The following is a 10,381-nucleotide window of genomic DNA, read 5'->3' as shown; positions in this document are numbered from 1 at the left end:
TCGTGTCCCTATTATAACGGTTAATTAAGGGAATAGTAAAGGGAAATAAACTTTAAGGGCGATAAGCTATTATGCCTAAGGAATAAGAACAGGGTCGGGGGCGGCGTTACACCCGAAATACAGAAGAATAATAAATAAGGCGATAACCTCTAAAAGGAAAATCGAGATTAAGAGTAAAGTGCTTAAAAGGAAGAAAATAGTAACCGAGGTAATAATACCTATATAGTTCCCGTCTAGATTAAGGGGGGGTCTCTGCCCGAGAATTTATCTCTATAACCCACTAAAGGGTTTTACTAGGTTAATATAGCCGATTCGTGGACCCTTACCTTTATTAGGTCCATATCGGGGATAGTATATAGTCCTATATAGTCCCTAATAAGTCTCGCTTATAAAAATACCGTCCGTAGGGGGGGAATATATAATAACGACCTTACGTTATTCCTATCGGGTCCCCTATAGAAATAGAGTAAGAACCTACTTAGTTCCCGGATAGTCTCGCTCTAAAGTAGGCGTTAACGAGTTTATCGGGGATGTTCCGTTTTAGCTCCTAGGTATTCTCCTTATCGCTATACCCTGCCTATTTAATTAGGTATTAACGTCGCTTACCCTGATATCGGTAGCCTAGGATAGCTTCGACCTTATACTTATCCGAATCTGGTTCGACGTTAACCACGGGTGGCTCCGGCTATAACCTATCGCGGGACCTCTATAGTTCTAGCAGGGAAACCGGAAAAACGTTATAAATCCCTATACCCTTCGGCAGTTCTTATTAATAGGCCAGGCTATACGTGCCGACGATTTTGGTTACCTTATACAGTCCGATAAACTTATCGCTAAGCTTTTTTAACGGCCTTTTCTATCGGATATTCTTCGTAGATAATAGGATATACTCGTTTACCTTAAAGGAGCGCTAGGCACGACTGTTATTATAGTACCGTTCGTAGGAAGCCTACGCCCTCTTAATAAGATCCGAAATAGACCGGCGCTAGGCTATAAGGTGTTCCGCCCGGGTCTCGGCTTCGGCGGCGCGGACCTCGCCTGCTCTCGGAAGCTATACTTTATTAGGTCCCCTTAGGTTATAGCCTATTAAGACATCGGATAGGGTATAACGTATCGTAGAGTGCCACGCTATATTATAGGTGAAGTCTGCTAACGGTAGCCGGTTAACCTAGTTATCCTATTCCTACGAGTAGAAGACGCGAAGATAGTGCTTAAGGTTCTAGTTCTGCCGCTCTGTCTATCCGTTAGTTTACGGGTACTACGCTATAGATAGGCGTTATGTGGTGCTAAGGCACCGATATAAGGTTACCTAAAAACGACTTATAAATAATAAGCCTCGGTCTAATATACTACCGTTAGGCAGGCTAAAAGTACGAAAAAACGTGATACTATAGGGACTTAGTAAGTCCCTCGGCCGTTAGGCCACTGCTTATAAGGATATAGATAGAGTACTTCGTTAGACGGTATACTACCACGAGGATAGTATCCCTTTTCCTATCTATAGCCGCGCCTCGAACCGGTGGTAGCCCCGTGATAAAGTTAATAGATATCTCTATAAAGGGGCGCTAAGGTATTAGAAGACTCGCTAGTTCGCTATATAGCTTATAGTACCGCGGCTTAGTGCGTTAATAGATAGTATAGGTGGGCATAAACTGCCGGATATCCCTAGGCAAATAATCCTAGAAGTAGAAGTCCGAAATCCTCTTAATAGTCCTTATAACCCTATAGTATCCCACACTAGGTCTATTATAGAAACACTAAAGGACTTTCTAACGGAGGCTAGAGTGGTCTAGTATAAAAACGCGATTCTTAAAACGAAGGATACTACCACTCCGAGACTAATACCCGTATATAGTATCGTTACTATAGGCCTCGCGCTATCTAGTATAAAAAGGGTTATCCGCTTACGCCTCTACCACCTCTTCTAATAAGGTGGGGGAATCAGGAGCGGGAACACGATTAGGGGCGGTACGGGAACCCTATTAGTTCCCGATAAGGCCTAATATAAAACGCCTCGAACCAGGCTCTAAAAAAGAAGTATCCGCTTACGTCTTAACTACTAACGTGGGAGGGGCGGGAATAGAAGCTAAGGCAGTACGGGAACCACGCTAGTTCCCGGTATAGCCTAATATAAAATACCTCGAAAAGGACTCTAAGATAGAAGAAGGATTATCCGGTTATATCTTTATTACCCTTTCCGGCAGGATAGGAGGAGCGGGGATAGAAGAGAGAGTATCCGTTTACGTCTTAACTACTACGGTAGGAGGGGCGGGAAAAATAGACTTAGGGGTATTACGGGAACCACCCTGGTTCCCGGTATAGCCTAAAATATAACGCCTCGAGGAGTACTCTAAGGCGGGAAAAGGGTTATCCGCTTATATCTCGACCACCTTCGATAAGGTAAGAGGAGCGGGAATAGAGAAAAGATTATCCGCTTACGTTTTAACCACTAAGGTGGGAGGAGCGGGAATAAAGCCGGGGGTAGTATATAAACTACGCTGGTTCCCTATATACCCCACTATAAAACGCTTCGAAAAAGACTCTACCGCCTTAGCCTAGTTAGTAACTAGGGCGCGCTTATAGGGCGTATATTAGGGCTTCCTTAATAACCTACCCGTAGGGTTTAATATCCCTAGACGGTGCCGAATCTTAAAATTAAACGGGGCGCGCTCCTTAAGCCACCGTGCGTGCTATCCTTTAAGCTTCGGCTTATCTAATAGATAATAGTAGTTTAAATAGTCTATTAGGACCACGATAAGGCTCTGACTATAGGCGACGTAGTGCCGCTACGTGTGAAAAGACTCGATAATAGCTATAAGCTCGGAATCGGGTATACTATAATTAAGCTTGGCTCCACGTAGCTTACGGGATATAAATACTATAGGGCGCTATAGACTATCCTCGAGTTAACTAATAATAGCGCTAATAGTAAAGGCAGAAGCGTTGGGCTTAATACGTATAGGCAGGGCGGGGTTAAAGTGTTATAGGACCGGTGCCTTCTAAAATAATAGTTTTATTTCTTCGAACGCGTCCCGGGCCTACTAGGAAAGCACGAGGATCCCTGCGTGGCCACCGGTGGGTCTTCCTTGAAGATAGTCTATAAGAGGGGCAGCGATGTTAGAGTAGTTCCGAATAAAACGTCTATAAAACCCTGTAAAGCCTAGGAAGACCTGTATTTTCTTAATACTATTAGGGAGCTCCTAATCGCGGATAGCCTTAACGCGGGATAGGTCAATACGTACCCTATCTAGACTATAGATAAAACTAAGGAATTCCACGTCTCTAGTCTTAAATTCGCACTTATCGGGGTTAGTATATAGGGACTACTACCTAAGTCTCGTAAGGACCTTGCGGACGTGCACGCGGTAGGTGGCTAGGTCTTTGCTATAGATAAGAATATTATCCAGATAGACTATATAGATAGTGTCGATAAGACCCGTTAGCGCCTGGTTAATATACCGCTAGAAACTTACTGGCGCGTTAGTTAGCCCGAATAGTATAACGAGGTACTCGTAGTGGCCGTATTTTATACGAAACGCTATCTTCTACTCGTCCCTAGCTCGTATACGGAGCCGATAGTATATATCCTTAAGATCCAGCTTAGTATAGTACTACGCCGATAATAACCGGTCTAGGATTTCGTAGATTAGGGGTAGGGGGGTACGGTCCTTAACTATTACCTTATTTAATCCCCTATAGTCGATATATAAACGTAGCTTATTACCTTTCTTAGGGATAAATAGGATAAGGGCGCCAGCCGGGCTAGTAGATAGTCTAATCCACCCTTTCGTAACGGCATCCTATAGATACTAGCGTAGCACCTCGAGCTTTTATACGGTAAGGGGGTAAATAGGGCCGTAGGGAGGCTTTTTCCCTTCCTCGACCTTAATAGCGTGGTCCTACTACTAGTGCGTCGGCAGGCGGCCGCCGTTTTCGACGTTAAAGATATTAGCGAAATCTTAATACTATTCCGGTAGCATGGTGGCGGCGGGGTCCCTGTTTAGACTAGGGAGGGCCCTATCTTCTAAGAATTTATCTCTATATCCTACTAAAGGGTTTTCTGCCAGGCCGATATAGCCGATACGTAGGCCCCGCGTGGAATCTAGATATATTAGAGTAAGGATAGACTTAGCTTATCTAACTGCCCTATATAGCTCTTTTAGGGACGTGACCACACTAAGCTCCGTATAGGATAAGGGATAAGTCTACGTGCTGCACTACTAATTAACGTTAGGGTTAACGGCTATAAGCCACGGCCTCCCTAGGATAATCTTCACGCCCGTGAGATTTATAATATAGAACTCGGCGCGTTATACCCTCTTTCGACCCTAATAGTCTATCGCGACGATAATCCTATAGGTAGACCTAAAAGTGGTGGCCTTCGTGTGTCCTTCCGTAATCTAGGACACCGGGATCGGGGACCCCTTAGGGACCTAACTAGGTCCTAGGAGGGACTAATCTAAAATATTAATATCGGCGCCTCTATTAAGGAGGGCTAATGTCTACACCTATTCCCTACCTCGGCGAAGGGAAACGCGTGCCTTTACTAGTATAGTAGTAGGGGTAGTCTAAGGCGGGTGTGGTTCCTAGGGCACCTCGCCCGTAATACGGCCGACCGTGGGGCGAGATATAGATATCGGTTAGGTATTCGGGTTACTATTACTTATACTCGAGCGCTACGCCCGAGGGCTAGGACACGTAGTGGCGTAGTGCCCCTTTTGATTATAATTATAGTAAGTGATAGAGTTAAGGTACGATAACGGCTTAGGGCGTATAGGGTAGCTAGGAGTAGAGGATAGTATAGGTGTAGGGGCAGACGTAGGAATAGGGGTAGAAGTAGGGGTATAAGGAGGGGCACGCGAGCGGTAGCGGCGTTATTAGGTAGCGGACTAGAAGTCTGCCTAAGCGCCGGCTAGTCCGTTAGCAATAGTTAAGGCCTCGGCCCTACGATAGGCCGGGGCTAGGTCCTAGTAATCCTTAGGAACCCCTATAGACACTATATAGTCCCGAATAGGCGGGAGCACCCTTATTAGCACTATCTAAATTCTATACTAGTCTAGGAGCTTACCCGGTAGTTCCGACTCTAGGGCTTCCTACCGTTATATAAACTTAGCGTAGGACTCGCCCTCTCTTTAGGACGAGATAGATTCGCTCTGGATCTATACTGCTACCTCCTATAGGCGGGTATCGTTATCGTTAACCTGGCGGGATAGCCAGGCTTATAGGGCGGCCTAGCTAACTCTATTAGAGTCGCTATCGTACTTATATCGTAGCTCGGCCTGCTAGCGTTCCTTTAGATAGTAGGGGAGACACGATATAACGAAGTAGTTTTTCGCGGCGTCCGTGGGGAAAGACTAAGAGTCTAGGTTAAACCGTTAATTTATCTCCTAAATAAACGTGCGATACTTAGCCTAGGATACACTATCCTATTTTAGTAGGGGGAAATTAAACTTAGCCTACATAGCGGATCCGTGTATAGATAATATTATAAATATATCGTGAGTATACTAGAATCCCGAGAGGGTTACGATAATACAACGCTGAGGTTCTGCTATACGACGGTTGGTGATATCGGCCGGGTTAGGATTAATAGCGGCGGCGGCGGTAGTAGTAATAGGGGCGGTAGTATTCGTCTTTAGCTTAGTAAGGTACGCGAGCTTACGCTTACGGTGGTTCTATACCTCTATCTATTTAACGCGTTCGTCTAGTTATTCCTCCGTTAGCGTGGCTAGGTTAACGTTTGTATACGGGGGCAGGTTAGGGTTATACGCGGGTCCTATCGTGGCTATAAGAGGAACGGGGATAGTAATAGGGGCAGAGGCAGTAGTAGAGGTAGTGCTAGCGATAGAAGCAGTAGTAGGTGCAGGAATAGGGGCGGGTATAGGGGTAGAAATAGGTGCCGGTGCGGTGGCAGAAATAGGAGCAATATTAGATCCCGGCGTATTCCCGTCGTGTCCCTCTTCGGCGTTCTTTATAAAGGCGGTCTCGCTATCGCGGAGCTATTACTTAAACTAACTAGTAGCCTTATCGAAATCGAAGGTAGGGTCGTGTATTTCGTGATAGTTAGATATCTTAGTGACTCTTTTTTTAATAGTCTTCGCGCCCTTAGAGGGTAGAGCGATTAAAATATTAAATAAGTAGTCGTAAAGAGTGAAAAGGTAAGGTTAAGTAAGGAACCAGGTATAATCATAATAGGCTTATAATAGGGTTAGAATATAGGTGTAGCTAAAGAATTAGATTAATCGCTAGCCTCCTTATCCAAAGGGGAGGCTCCTCCGCCCCTTAAGCCTACGTTCCGCTACTCCTCGAGGACTGCTTATTTGCTTTCTCGAGGGCTGCCTTATTTACTTCGAGGGACTATTCTATTTACTATATGATAACTGCTTTATTTATGCCTCGAGGGGTCTCAGACTAGCCACGCCTGGACCCCTATGGGTTCACACTAGGGACCCTTTATGACCACTACTGTAGGCACCTAACATTTCCGCAGAGTATCTTCTACTCTTCTTTAATGCACACACACATCTTTTGCGTACCTTATTTGTGTGCTGACAATATTAGTAAAGCTTCGAATAGGCGAACGCGATATCGGGTCTTATCACGATAGTGGTATACAGGATTAAACCTATTATACTCTGATACTAACAGACCTTAGGAATTCACGCGCGTATACCGTCGCGTAGTATTAGCAGCTCTATAAATAATAGGACCTTTAGTAGTCTTCGGCAAAGGATATCTATATAGTACTTAACCGTAATCTTCTCTATATAAGAGGATTATAATAACTATAACCTGCGTATAGCTTTATCCCTTAAAACCTTAATTCCTAGGAAGTAACGGATTTTATCGCCTCCCGATAACCTATAGTTTTATTTAAGGGTAACCTTAAGGTCGTTAGTATTAGTTCTACGCTCTTTATAGTATATAAGTCCGATATCTTTAACGTAGAAGAATAGGATTAAACTATCGCGGATTATAATATAGGGGTTATTAGGCACGGCCGTGAATCCTATCTTCTATAGTATACCGCTAAAATCCTCTTACTATAGTAGTGGCAGGACCTTACCTAGCACTTTGTAGCCTTATAGTATCTTTATAAATACTTCCTCTGTAAGGCTAGCGTTACCGCGCGCGTTAATAGCGTCGAACTACCTTATCTCTAGGTTAAATCAGGCGGTAATAGCTATTCGTATACGGAAGGACCGCGAGGCTAATATAGCGGCGTAATTATCTTCAGTTTCTAACCGTTTTTATTAATCCCCTTATACTACGAGGCGTGCCTTATACTTAAGGAGGGTGCCCTCCTTATTAAATTTATAGATATATACCTATCTATAGTTGAGGACTTATTACTTATTAGCCTAAGTACCGCCTATCTCCTATTAATAGCCTATCTATCGGTGGCTCTTAAGGTATTCCCCCTTAGCCTATAACTACTCCTCCCGTAACAGGTAAAGGCGTATATCGTGGTAGTGGTTTAGCGGAGGCGGGAGATCCTCGCGGGTTAGACGCGATAACGGCTAGGGGGGGTTAAAGGGAGAAGGAGCTATAGCACCCATATCGCTATCGTTAATAGCTTATTTCCTCGTGCGTATAGGGTTTTAAGTCCTTCTAGCGTTAAAGAACGCCTTCTAGGTATTATCGTTCTGCACCTTCTTAGTCGTGTATAGACTTATAATGGTTCTTATAGTGGATAAGCGCTCGGGTAATAGGCGCGCGGCCGATAAACACCCCCTAGGGGTATCTATAGCTATCTGTTAATGGTTATCGTGTTCTTCTACCTTTACGCCTCTAACTACCGCTAACTCTATAAGGAACGATCGCGTAGGATCTTCCGGGGATATTAGAGGCATGGAAAACGGTTCAAACCTCGTAGCAGTAAACCATAGAGTATCTGTAGTAATAGCGGTATCCGTAGTAATGGCGGTATCCGTAATAATAGCGTAGCCTCTCTCGTAGTAATAATAACGGCCTGGCCTTTATCCGTAGTAATAACAGTAGCGTCCCCTTTACCGGTAGTAATAGCGGTGGTATAGTCTATAGTAATAGTAATAGCCTCTCTTATAGTAATGGCGACGGGCTCACCTTTGTCCGTAGTAATAGCAGTAGTGTTAGAGTCTTTCGACTTAAGATCTAATACGTTTACAGCTCTACCCCTTAATAGCAGCTTGTTCTCTATATTATTAGATTAGGTAATATAGATAGATTATAGGCGTTCTCTAATTTCCTCGGCAGAAGCTATAGCTTATAGCGTTTTAATCCTGCTATTAAAGGTCGTATCTTCGTTAAAGATCACGTCTCTTGTAGTGATAATATCCGTTAGATATAGTAACTAGACGCGGAAGCCATTTAAGAACTAGTATCTAACATAATAACCTATCTATGTCTTCGGTTCTAGCCTTTATAGGCAGTTCCTTTTAGCTTAGGTATCGCGCGTTTTTGTAAAGGCTTTATAGCCGTATACTCGTATGTGCGTAAGGTTAGGTTAACGGCCGTGCAGGCCTTTATATAGCATCTTCCAGTTATTAATATATCGTGGCGTCCTATTATACAGATATATAGTAGTCTTAAAGATCTTAGGCTAGACAGACGTGGGCAGATTAGTCCTAATCCTTATAGCCCTCGCCCTTCTTTTAACGATACCTCTATCCAGTCTATAACGCCGTTTTAATCCTATAAATATAGTGCCCACGACTAACCTTCCACCTCCTTAGCAGCGAGGAAAGCAATAACTTCTAGGTACTAAAATATCTTAGAATCGGCCTATAGGATACATGGCTTAACATCGAATTAGGTCTTAAGCAGGGCAAAAACGTCATTGAACGTATAAAAGATAAAGCCTTAGTCTCTCTTTTATAGGTAGTAATCCTACGTATAACCTATGTATACGTCTATAACGAATATAATAGACTTATACAGGCTGCCCACTAATAACTCTGCCTTTTTAAGATCGTGAAAGTTAATAGCGAGGGCCTCTCCGGGCTTTAACAGGTAAAGGGATAGTATCCGTCGGATCTACGCAGGCACTTATAATTACCTACACGCGTTATAATCGGCGGTGCGCGGTCCCTTTATTCTTACCTCCTAAGTAGCGTTAACGATCCTTATAAGGGTATTAGTGCCGTAATAGCCGAGGCCTTTATACTACCGCTACGCGGTCGTTTTTTACGGTTACCGCGGTTATCGTAATCTTTTATACGGGTTATCGCGGGGGTGCTAAGCCGAAACCGTAAACGTCGTGGCCGCTATAGCTTCCGCGCGCTCGATTATATACTAGCCCTAGATATCTAGTAGCTTATAAATAGGCCGGTTATTAGCGCAGCTAATAATAGTGTTATTTATAGTATTCTAGTAGTAGCATTATAGGCATAGCTAGTATTCCCAGATAATATTAGTAATAAACTCCTTATAGTATATAACGTCACGGAGGCGTAGTAGCGTCTTTATACCCGATAAAGATTATACTTATAGCTTAACGTCTTCGTATCCGAGGATAAAAGCCTTATAAGTACCCACCTAAAGTGATAATAGCTTACTAATAGGTAGTCTAATAGCCGTAAAACGGCCTCGATTATTAAAGATATAGATTAATAATTCTAAGTCTAGGATCGCGGAGTATAGTAGTGCTTTAGCTTAGTTAATAGATAAGGATACTCCTTGTCCTTATAATCTTAATAGTATCGTTATATAAGGGCGTATTACCCCCCCTTCTTAGGTCGGCTAGACGCCTAGCTATATACTAGCGGTAACGGAAAGGTCTTTTAGAACTATACTTACGGGCGGCGTGGTAACCCCCCGATTTTATTATATAGTAGTTATAATAGGCGTAGTATTATAGAGTTAATCTTTCTAGACTTCCTCTATCTTATTAGCGGTGATAGCCCCTAAGGCTTCCCGCCTCTTCTATATCGCGGTATCTATACGGCTTTTAAAACTATAGTTATATATCTTCTTTTCTATAACCTTTATAATATCTTCATGGCTACACTAGGTATAAGGGCGTATATCCGGCCTGATATACTAATAGGCGGCGGTGGTATAGAGATTCTTATATATCTCGTAAGGCCTTCTTATTACGAGAGGGATAGCCTTTACGGACGTATTACTATAACGACGCTTCTTATTATCTTTATTATTAGTAGTATCCTTAGTAATAGCCAGGTTTCTAAGGGTATTAAAGGTGCCTCTCCCGATTCTAGGCTTTATAGCGGAGGATTATAGGCTCTTTATATTACTAAAAGCCGCCCTTAAAGGCTTTACGAAGTCGTTAATTATTAGCTTATTTTCCGTAATCTTATCGTAGTTATTAACTAGGTAGTTCTTACGGCGACCGTCTTGTGCTTACCGGCGGCCGTGGCCGCCGTGGTAGCGGCTATAGTAG

The sequence above is a fragment of the Sodiomyces alkalinus genome (genome assembly GCF_003711515.1).
Source record: "Sodiomyces alkalinus F11 unplaced genomic scaffold SODALscaffold_9, whole genome shotgun sequence".
NCBI classification, from domain to species: Eukaryota; Fungi; Ascomycota; class Sordariomycetes; order Glomerellales; family Plectosphaerellaceae; genus Sodiomyces; species Sodiomyces alkalinus.
This window is presented reverse-complemented; position numbering follows the sequence as displayed.